We start from the raw sequence: 12,304 nt of genomic DNA on the forward strand, positions 1-12,304 counted from the left end.
ATGCCTCCTGTCAACTCTCAGACTTTGCTTTATCCAAACAAGAAAGAGGTTCTCATAAGCCCTCAGGTCTGGTGGCTGTTCCTGCACATAGAAGATCATGAGCTGGGGGCAGGGAGTGAGGATTCAGGCAACCGAAGACCAGGGGGCTTCCTCTTGATAGGTCCCTCTGGAGAAGAAGCCAGAGTGCAGTGTATCCAAGAGTCCAGGGACCCATGAGGCCTCCTGCCCCTCACAGGGGTCATGGAACTCAGAAGTTTGAAAACATCTGCCTTGAGAGTGATTCTGCTGCTCCACTGGCACTGGCAGGTTTGGGCACTGAAATTGGCAGAGCTGACCAGGCTCTTGTTTGAATCCAGAACTACTTCTTTGAATCTATGAGAATTACAGAATTTTTAGGCCTCTCCTTGGACCTACTGAAACTTCCACGTTAGTGGGATCACCAGTCTGGCTGGAGTCACCAATGCAGCACTCTTGGCTGTTTAGAACGCAAAGCTGCTTCCCCTCGGGACTTTGCTTTACAGCCACTGAGCATCCAAGGCTTTTGCTGACTTATGTGTTTCTGTGGGCCAACTGGCTCACTCTGCAGGGCTTCCGCAAGAATGGCCTGGGAGCTGAGCTGTGGGCCATGTCTTGATTAGGGGTTTCTTAAGAGAAGGAATGAGCTAGCTGTTTCCTGAGATGACAGAGGGGAATTTTTTGTTTTATTTATTTGTTTGTTTTTACTGTAACTGCTCGGAACAGTCTGTGCTAAGGCAGAGTTTTGTGCTGGGAGAGAGAGAACATTTCTGCAATGATGTGCTCTCTTTCTGGTGTCATTTCCCATCTTTGTTGTGGCCAGCACTTCTTGGAGATCAAACGCAAGTTCTGAAACTGAGATAGCAAGTGAGAATCCTATGGCAATGTAATAAGGCTTGTCACTAGCAATACAAGCCTTCTGTCAGTTTAAATATAGTCGTTGAAAGAGGAGCAAGACCTATGGTCAGCTCATTACACTGTCATTACATAAGCTCCTCACAGGGGCAGGGGATGCCCAGCTTCAGCCACTTGTCACCAAGCAGAAGCACAGGCCAGGATGACTTACCTTCTCATGTTTCATGAGACCAGAAGTCTACATTTTTACGGGAAATATGTGATTTTCAAATATCACCTTTAATTTTTTATTATTTTATTTATTTTTTTCTTTGTTGGCCGCATCCATGGCACGTGGAAGTTCCTGGGCCAGGGATTCAACCTGTGGCAAAGCAGCAAGCTGAGCCACTGCAGGAACCTGAGCTTCTGCAGTGACAGCACCAAATCCCTAGCCCACTGAGCCACAAAAGAACTCCACCTGTAATTTTTGAAAGGATGTAGAACAACTTCTACTTCTGGAAAGATGGAATAAATATACTTTTCCCTATACCTCCTATTAAGCACAGATAAAAATCTGGACATTATTGGAGTTCCCTGGTGGCACAGGGGCTTAAGGATCTGGCATTGTCACTGCTGTGGCTTGGGTCACTGCTGCGGTATGGGTTCAATTCCTGACCCAGGAATTTCTGCATGCCACAGGTGTAGCCAAAAAAAAAAAAAAAAAAAAAAAAAGACAGACTGGTTCATACAAGTCAACATCAAAAAAACAAAACAAAAACAACCCAATTAGAAAATGGGCAGAAGGCTTGAATAGACACTTTTCCAAAGAAAACATATAGATGACCAACAGGCATCTGAAAAAATGCTCAGTATCACTAATCATTAGAGAAATGCAAATCAAAACCACAATGAGTTGCTCCCTCACACCTATCAAAATGGCCATTATCAATAAGTCTACAAATAACAAATGTTGGGAGGATGTGGAGAAAAGGGAACCCTCACGTACTCTTTGTGGGATTGTAAATTGGTGCAGACACTATGAAAAACAGTATTGTGGGAATTCCTGTTATGGCTTAGCACGTTAACCCGACTAGTGTCCACGAGGATGCAAGTTTGATCCCTGGCCTTGCTCAGTGGGTTAAGGATCTGGCATTACCACAAGCTGCAGCATATATTGAAGGTGTGACTTCGATCCGGTATAACCATGGCTGTGGCATAGGCTGGCAGCTGCAGCTCCAGTTCAACCCCTAGCCTGGAAACTTACATATGCTGCATTGCAGCCCTAAAAAAAAAAAAAAAAATTCAAGAGTTCCTATTGTGGCTTAGTGTGTTAAGAACCCAACATAGCATCCATTAGATGTGGGTTCAATCCCTGGCCTCACCCAGTGGGTTAAGGATCCAGCGTTGCCATGAGCCGTGGTGTAGGTTGCAGACACGGCTTGGATCTGATGTTGCTGTGCTGTGGCTGTGGCCAGCAGCTATAGCTCCGATTTGACCCCCTAGCCTGGGAATCTCCATATGCCACAGGTTCAGCCCTAAAAAGACAAACAAACAAACGAAAAGAATAGGGAAGCTCATTCCTACCCATTAAAAAAAAAAAAAAAGATACAGCTCATATCTAGCATTTCTGTGGCTATGGTGAAGGCCAGCAGCTGCAGCTTTGATTCAGCCCCTAGCCTGGGAACTTCCATATGCAGCTGTAAGAAGGAAAAAAGATTAACTCTGTGGTGTCCAAAGTAAATTCCCTTTAAACATAATGATATAGATAGATAGAAAGTATAAGAATGGAAAGGTATATCACGCAAACGTTAATCATAAGGAGCAGAAGTGGTTATACTAAGATGAGATAATAGACTTCAGAGCGTTGAAAATCACGAAGGCAAGAGAGGGATGGTACATAATGAAAGGCCAATTCATCAAGAACACAAAGCAAACCTAAATGTGTATGCATCATACAAAAGAGCTGCAAGATGTGAACCCAAAAATGGATAGGATAAAGGAGAAACAGACAAATTTACAATTACAGGTGGTGACTTCAACACCTCTCTCTCAGCAATTGATAAAACTATTAGATAGAAAATCAATAAGGATGCAAAACTCAACACCACCGTTAACCAACAGGATGTAATCAATATTTATAGAACACTCTACCCAATAATAGCAGAATACACATTCTCTTCAAGCACCCATGCAACATATACCAAGACCAACTATACCCTGGGTTATAAAATGAACTTCAACAAATTTAAAAGAATTGAAGTGATACAGAATATATGACTATAGTGGGCTCAAACTAGAAAATTGGACTAGCTTAAATTGAAAATACAGCATTTCAAAAAATTTGAGACGCAGCAAAGGCAATGCTGAGGGGGAAATTATACCCCTAAAAGCTTCTATTTTTCTGAAATAAGAAAAAGTCTTGATATGATAACGAAAAAGTTCTCAAATCAATAAACTAGGCTCCTGGAGTTCCCTTCATGGCTCAGGGGTTAAGGATCTGGTGTTGCCATGAGGCGTGGTGTAGGTTACAGACGAGGCTTGGATCCCTCATTGCTTGGCTGTGGCTGTGACCAGCATGCGGTAGCTCTGTTTGACCCTTAGCCTGGGAACTTCCCTATGCCACAGGTGAGGCCCTAAAAAGCAAAAACAAACAAATAACAACAACAAAAACTAAGCTCCTGGTCATAAACTTATACACCTAAAGAAAATTGATATAGCTGCTCCAGACATTTCATCACAAAATTGAAACTTAACATTTGCTTGGGGGCTTTTTGAGAGTAAATTAAAAATATGACCACACCAAAAAAAATCTAAGCTCTCACCTCAAGAAAGTAGAAAAGAACAAAGTAAACAAACAAAAAAGAGAAGGAAATAATAAAGAGCAGAAATCCATAAAACTGGAAAACAATATGGAAAATCAGTGAAATAAAAAGCTACTTTTTTGGAAAGATCAAAAAGTTAACGGGAGTTCACTTAAGGCTCAGCAGCTTAAGAACTTGACATAAGTGTCTGTGAAGATTCGATTCCATCCTCGCTCAGTGGGTTAAGGATCCAGTGTTGCCACAAGCTGAGGTGTAGTTTTGCAGGTGCGGCTCACATCCTACATTGCTATGGCTGTGGTGTAGGCTGGCAGCTGCAGCTCTGATTCAACCCTTAGCCCTGGAAATTCCATATGCTGCAGGTGTGACCCTAAAAACAATAACAACAACAAAACAAAAAACCCACAAATCTATAGCAAGACTAACAAAAAAAAACAGAGAAGATAGGATTTTATTTTTTTTATTTTTATTTTTTTTGTCTTTTTAGGGCCACACTCATGGCATGTGGACCTAGGCTAGGGGTCGAATTGGAGCTGTAGCCACTGGCCTACACCACAGCTTCGCCAGATCAGAACCACATCTGCGACCTACACCACAGCTCATGGCAACACTGGATCCTTAACCCACTGAGTGAGGCCAGGGATTGAACCTATGTCCTCATGGATACTAGTTAGATTTGTTTCCTCTGAGCCACAACGGGAACTCCAAGATAGGAATTCTTTTTTTTTTTTTTTTTTTTTTTTTTTTTTTTGTCTTTTTGCTATTTCTTGGGCCACTTCTACGGCATATGGAGATTCCCAGGCTAGGGGTCCAGTCAGAGCTGTAGCCACCGGCCTACACCAGAGCCACAGCAACGCGGGATCCGAGCCGCGTCTGCAACCTACACCACAGCTCACGGCAACGCCAGATCCTTAACCCACTGAGCAAGGGCAGGGACCGAACCCGCAGCCTCATGGTTCCTAGTCGGATTCGTTAACCACTGCGCCACGACGGGAACTCCAGGAATTCTTAATATCAGGAATAAAACAGAGGCTATCATTACCGATTCTGCAGATATGAAAAGATAAATAAGGGAATACTATGAACAGTGTTACACACATACATTTGACAGTTTAGGTGAAATGGACCATTCTTCAAAAAACACAAGCTACTGCAACCCACCCAATTTGAAGTAGATAATTTGAATAGTGTTGTAACTATTAAGAAAATTGAATTTATAATTTTAAAATTACCAAAAAAAGAAATTCCCATGGCCAGATGGTTTTGGTGCAGAATTCTACAAAACATCTCAAGAAGAATTAACACCAATTCTGTGCAATCTTATCCAGAAAATAAAAAAGAGGAAATTTTTCCTGACTCATTTTATGAGACCACTACTACCTGATGATAAAACTAGTAAAAGACTGTTTTAAAAAAAAAAAAGGCAATTACAGGAAATTCCCGTATGGCACAGCAGGTTAAGGATCTGGTTTTGCAGCACAGGTGGCAATAGCAGTATGGGTTTTATCCCTGGCCCAGAAACTTCCACATGCCACAGGCGTTCAGGGGGCAGGGGGAGGAGGAATATACATATACATATATACATACACACACACACACTCACACACATATATATACACTACTCAGCCATAAAAAGTAATGAAAAAATGCCATTTGCAGCAACGTGGATGCAACCAGAGATTCTCATGCTAAGTGAAGTAAGTCAGAAAGAGAAAGACAAGGAGTTCCTGACAGGGCTTATTGGTTAATCTGACTAGGATCCATGAGGTTGTGGGTTCAATCCCTGGCCTTGCTCCGTGGGTTAAGGATCCGGCATTGCCGTGACCTTTGGTGTAGGTCACAGACTCGGCTCGGATCCCACATTGCTGTGGCCGTGGTGTAGGCAGGCAGTTCCAACTCTGATTTGACCCCTAGCCTAGGAACCTCCATATGCCATGGGTTCGGCCCTAGAAAGAAAAAGAAAGAGAAAGACAAGTACCATATGATGTCACATGTGCGGAACCTAAGATATGGCACAAATGAACCTATCTACAGAACAGAAACAGACTTACAGACGTGGACAACAGACTTGTGTTTGCCAAAGTAGGGGGGAGGGAGAGGGATGGACAGGGAGTTTGGGGTTAGTAAATGCAAACTATTACATTTAGAATGGATAAGCAATGACATCCTACTGTATAGCGGAGGGAACTATATCCAGTCTCCTTGGATAGAACATGATGCAAGATAATATGAGAAAAAGAATGTAGGTGTAGGTATGACTGGCTCATTTGGCTGTACAGCAGAAATTGGCACAACATTGCAAGTCAAGTATACTTTAATAATAATTTAAAAAGGCAGTTACAGACCAATATCTTTCAATATGGATATGGGTACAAAAATTCTTTACAAATTACTGGCAAGTAGAATTCAGCAATACATAAAAAGATTATATACCATGACCTAATGGGGTTTATTCCAGGGATGCAAGGCTAGTTCAACATTCAAAAATCAATTTATACAACATCATAAATCAATAATACCCCAATAAAAAATTTTTAAAAATCAGTTAATGTAGTCCAACACATTAGCAGAGTAAAGAAAAATAAATTGATACAGAGAAAACACTTGACAAGATTCAATACCCACTTATGATAGAAACTCTCAGAAAACTAGGAATAGAGGGAATTTCCTCAACTTGACAAGGAGTATCTACAAAAATCTATAGCTAACATCATACTTAATGGTGAAAACCCAAATGCTTTCCCCCTAAGAATGGCAACAAAGTAAGGATGTCCACTCTGACCAATCTTATTCAACAGTGCTGGAAATTCTAGCCAATGCAATAAGAATAGGAAAGGGAATAAAGGGCGTACAAATTGAAAAGGAAGAACTAAGCCTGTCCCTGTTTGTAGATGACATCATGACCTATATAGAAATTCCAGAAGCTCCCTTGTGGCTCAGTGGGTTAAGGATTCAGTGTTGCTGTGGTGCAGGTCCCAAATGTGGCACAGTTTCAGTCCCTGACCCAGGAACTCCCACATGCTGCAGGTGTGGCCAAAAAGAAAAAAGAAACAAAGAAAATCCCAAGGAGTTAAAAAAATTCATAGAACTGGGAGTTCCCATTGTGTCTCAGTGGGTTATGAACTTGACTAGTATCCATAAGGATGCAGGTTCGATCCCTGGGCTTGCTCAGTGGGTTAAGGATCCAGCACCACCTCACCTGGGTGTAGGTCACAGACACAGTGACCTACAGATCTGGTGTTGCTGCGGTGGAGGCCAGCAGCCGCAGATCTGATTCAACCCCTACCCTGGGAACTTCCGTTTCCGCACGTGCGGTCCTTAAAAAAAAAAAAAGGCAAAAAAACAAAACTCCTAGAACTAATAAATGAGTTTGGCAAGGTCCCAGGATACAAGGTCAAGATACAAAAATCAACTTTATTTTTATGTATTAGTAATGAACACATGGACACCAAAATTAAATTAAAAATACAGTTACACTGGAGTTCCCTTCATGGCTCAGCAGGTAATGAACCCAATAGGATCCATGATGACACGGGTTTGATCCCTGGCCTCACTCAGTGGGTTAAGGATCCGGCATTTTCATGAGCTGTGGTGTAGGTCACAGATGCAGCTTGGATCTGACGTTGCTGTGGCTGTGGCATAGGCCGGCAGCTGTAGCTCTGATTCAACCCCCAGCCCAGGAACTTCTATATGTTGCTGGTGTGGCCCTAAAAAGCAAAAAAATAAATAAATAATACAATTCCACTTAAAATACCTTAAAAAAAATAACACTATGAGGCAAGTCAAATAAAACATGGTGAAATCCACAAAATGCTTTTGAAAGAAATAAAAGAATATTTAAATAAATGGAGAGACATTCCATGTCTATGATTTAGAAGGCTCATCATAGTAAAGATGTCAATTTTCCTCAAGTCAGTATGCAAGATTAATGAAATTCCTTATCAAAATCCCAGCACAGATTTTTTTGTAGGTATAAAGAACATTCTTCTTCTTCTTCTTCTTTTTTTTTTTTTTTGTCTTTTTTTGCTATTTCTTGGGCCGCTCCCACGGCATATGGAGGTTCCCAGGCTAGGGGTTGAATCAGAGCTGTAGCCACCGGCCTACACCAGAGCCACAGCAATGCAGGATCCGAGCCGGTCTGCAACCTACACCACATCACGGCAACGCCGGATGTTAACATCACGGCAACGCCGGATGGTTAACCCACTGAGCAAGGGCAGGGACCGAACCCGCAACCTCATGGTTCCTAGTCGGATTCCTTAACCACTGCGCCACGACGGGAACTCCACAACATTATTCTAAATTGTGTAAGAAGGAGTTCCTGTCGTGGTTCAGTGGGAACGAATCTAACTAGTATCCATGAGGACTCAGGTTTGATCCCTGGTCTTGCTCAGTGGGTTAAGGATTCCTTAACAGTTAAGGCAGCTGTAGCTCCGATTCGAGCATTAACCTGGGAAACTCCACATGCCAAGAGTGTGGCTCTGAAAAGCAATAAATAAATAAATGAATTGTATAAGGAAAGTCAAAGGTACTAGCATAGCTAAAACAATTTAAAAAAAGAAGAAGAAGGTGGGAGGAAACCCTGTACCCAATTTAAAGAATGATCGTATAGCTGCAGTGATCAGGCTATGCAGTATTGGCAGATGGTGGGATACACAGATCAATGTACCAGAATAGAGAATCCAGAAATAGCGGCATGCAGTTCAATAGAGAAAGGAATTGGAGGGTGGGGACATCAAAACATCCAACTCCTCCAATCAAACCTCACATTTTATATAAAAATTGTCTCAAAATGATCACAGACTTACATATAAAATTATAAAAACTTTAGAAGTCAACATAGGAGAATATCCTTAGTACCCAAGGGCTCAGAGAAAAGTTCTCAGGCATGACACCCAAAGCATTTCCATAAAAGAAAATTAATAAATAAAGTGGACTTCATCAAAATTAAAAAAACTTTTGTTCTGTGAAAGATCCTGTTAAGAGGATAAAAAGAGAAAATACCAGTGGGAAAAAATATTTGCAAACCATATATCTGACCGGTGACCCTAATCTAGAATATATAAAGAACACTCGAAACTTAACAGTAAAAACTCCCAAAAAAATCTAATTAGAAAAGAGACAAAAGTCTTGATGGGACATTTCACCAAAGAGAATCCAGATGGCAAATTAGCATATGAAACAATGTTCAACATCACTAGCCACTAGAACAATGTAAATTAAGACCATCCAGATCAGTGGCTGCCAGGGGATAGGAATGATGGGGAGAGGGTGCATCTGCAAAGGGCTAACACAGGGAGCTCTTTGTGGTGATGAAGGCATTGTCACTGCACATTATGAGAACAGCTAAATAAAAAGTAGTGACCTGAGTTCCTATCGTGGCTCAGCAGTTAACGAACCCAACTAGCATCCATGAGGACTCGGGTTCGATCCCTGGCCTCCCTCAGTGGGTTAAGGATCCGGCGTTGCCGTGAGCTGTGGTGTAGGTTGTAGATGCCACTGTGGCATGGGCTGGCGGCTACAGCTCGGATTCAACCCCGAGACTGGGAACCTCCATATGCTGCAGGCACAGGCCTAAAAAGACAAAAAAAAAAAAAAAAAAAAAAAAAAGTAATATCAAATGCTGGTGAAGATGTGGAAAAACTGAATCTCATACACTGAAGGAATGTAAAATGGCTGCCACTTTGTAAAATAGTTTGACTTTTTTTTTTTTGTCTTTTTAGGGCCACACCCACGGCATATGGAAGTTCCCAGGCTAGGGGTCAAATCAGACCTGTCGCTGCCAGTCTATACCACAGTGCACAATGCCAGATCCTTAACCCTCTGAGTGAGGCCAGGTATTGAACTTGAGTCCTCATGGATACTAGTCGGGTTCTTTACCGCTGAGCCACGATGGGAACTCCCTTGATGTTTTCTTAAAAAGTTAAGCACACATTTGCCATATAATCCAGAAATTGCACTCTTGGATATTTATCACAGATAAAAGAAGACTTGGAGTTCCCACTGTAGTGCAGTGGATTGAGAATCTGCCTGCAGTGTCTCAGGTCGCTGGGGAAGCCCTGGTTCAATCCCCAGCCTGGCATAGTGGGTTAAAGGACCTGGCATCTCAGAAGCTGTGGCTTAGGTCGAAGCTGTGGCTCAAATTCAATCCCTGGTGGGGGAACTTCCATATGCCACGATGCGGCAAGAAACAAAAAGAAAAATTATGAGAGTTTCCGTCGTGGCTCAGCAGAAATGAATCTGACTAGTAACCATGAGGATGCAGGTTCAATCCCTGGCCTCGCTCAGTGGTTAAGGATCCAGCGTTGCCGTGAGCTGTGGTGTAGGTCGCAGACGAGGCTTGGATTTGGTGTTGCTATGGCTGTGGCATAGGTCAGTGGCTACAGCTCCAATTCGACCCCTAGCCTGGGAACTTCCAAATGCTGCCAGTGTGGCCCTAAAAAGACAAAAAAAAAAAAAAAAAGAAAAAAAGAAAAAGAAAAGAAAAATTATGTCCACATGAAAACCCATAAGTGATTGTTCTCAGCAGCTTTATTTGTAATAACCAAACCTGGACACAACCAAAATATGTCTCAATTAAGTCAACAGTTAAACAAAGTGTGTCATATCCATATCATGTGTAGTCGGCTAAATGCCCCCACCACTAAGAGACATGTCCACCTCCTGACTCTCAGACCTGTGAACGTGACCTTATTTGGGAAAATGTTCTTTGTAGTGTGATTAAGTTAAGGATCTCCAGATAAGATCATTCTGGATTATCTGAGTGGGCCCTAAATCCAATGGCAAGTGTCGTAATAAGAGACAGAAGAGAAGACACAGGCATAGTGGAGAAGGCTGTCTTAAAGTGGAGGTGGAGATTAGAGTTAGGCAACCACCAGCCGAGGAGCGGCCAGAGCCAACAGAAGCAAGGAAGGATTCTCCTTTAGAGCCTTTGCGGGGAGCGTGACACCTTGATTTGGGACTTCTGGCCTCCAGAACTATGAGAGAATAAATTTCTGTTGCTTTTAGCCTCCAACTTTGTGCTAATTTCTTATGGCAGCTCTAGGAAACAAATATACCGTGGAATACCATGCAGCAAAGGCAGGGAGCAAACTTGATCCAGCAGCAACTTAGATGGATCTCAAGGGCTGAGGGGTAAAAAACCATCTCGAAAGGTCACATACTGTGCAATTCCACTTACATAGCATTCCTGACAGTCAAAATTGTAGAAATGGGAGTTCCCGTCATGGTGCAGTGGTTAACGAATCCAACTAGGAACCACGAGGTTGCGGGTTCGGTCCCTGGCCTTGCACAGTGGGTTAAGGATCCAGCGTTGCCGTGAGCTGTGGTGTAGGTTGCAGGCGCAGCTTGGATCCTGCATTGCTGTGGCTCTGGTGTAGGCCGGTGGCTACAGCTCCAATTGGACCCCTAGCCTGGGAACCTCCATATGCCAAGGGAGCGGCCCTAGAAAAGGCAAAAAGACAAAAAAAAAAAAAAAAAATTGTAGAAATGGAAAACATTAGTGGCTGCCAGGGGATAGGAATGATGGGGGGAAAGTGTGACTGCAAAGGGGTAACAGAGGGAGCTCTTTGTGGTGATAGAACACTCTATACCTTGATGGCAGTGGAGGTTACCTGACTCTAAAGGTGATCAAAGGACACAGAACTATCTATTTACATCACATGTGTACATTTCCTGTTCATGATATTGTACTATGATTATGTAAGATGTAATCACTGCGGAAAACTGAGAGTACACGCAACCCTTCTGGACTGCCTTTGCAACTTCCTGTAAATCTGTAATTATTTCAAAATAACAAGTTTTTTAAAAGTTTGATAGCCTGAGGGAGCTTTTGGGGGTGATATACAATATGTTCTGTTTTTTGGTCAGTTCTTTTTTTTCCTGCTTTTTAGGGCCTCACCCACGGCATATAGAGGTTCCCCCGCTAGGGGTCGAATTGGAGCTGTTGCGGCCTACACCATAGCCACAGCAATGCCAGGTCGGAGCTGCGTCTGCGACCTACACCACAGGTCACGGCAACGCTGGATCCTTAACCCACTGACCAAGACCAGGGATCGAACCTGCATCCTTGTGGATGCTAGTCAGATTCATTAACCACTGAGCCATGATGGGAACTCCATGTTATGTATTTTTATCGTAGTAGTGGTTACAGGGGTGAATACAACTCTCAAAACTCTAACCAGACCCTTAAAATGGGTACATGTTATTTGCTTGTGAATGACACTTCAGTAAAGTTGGGGTATTTTAAGTTGAAAAACAAGTTTTTTTCTCTTCTAGAGACAGCATCTAGAGGCCTTCAGAAGGGTTCAGCATTTGACATACTATCAAAGGTTCTCCTACAGTTCAACCTCTAACAAAGCTAGGCCATCCTGAACTCCTGGTAATAGAATCGTTTACCTCTCTACTGAGAAGGTTGGGAAAGCACTGAAATCTACCTACAGCAGGTGCCCAGGCCAACTTAAAGGAGTTCGAGTGGTGAGAGGTAAAGTTCTTAGGAGCTTGTCTAAACAAAAAATATGTCATCGGGGGGTGTTCATGATGGGGCCGAGCCTGCTTTCCTTATTGAGGAGCAGAAAATTGTTGTGAAAGTGTTGAAGGCACGAGCACAGAGTCAGAAAGCTAAATTTAAAAAATGA

The 12,304-nt window shown here is 42.6% G+C and overlaps 1 pseudogene; it reads left to right on the forward strand.

Annotated features, from left to right (window-relative positions):
- LOC110261392 (large ribosomal subunit protein eL34 pseudogene) lies at positions 1-12,304 on the forward strand (annotated as a pseudogene).

Source organism: Sus scrofa, chromosome 6 (genome assembly GCF_054392235.1).
Source record: "Sus scrofa isolate SSC_HxYL_T2T_F1_AM1 chromosome 6, Sscrofa_HxYL_maternal_Yorkshire_Landrace_v2.0, whole genome shotgun sequence".
Classification (NCBI taxonomy): domain Eukaryota; kingdom Metazoa; phylum Chordata; class Mammalia; order Artiodactyla; family Suidae; genus Sus; species Sus scrofa.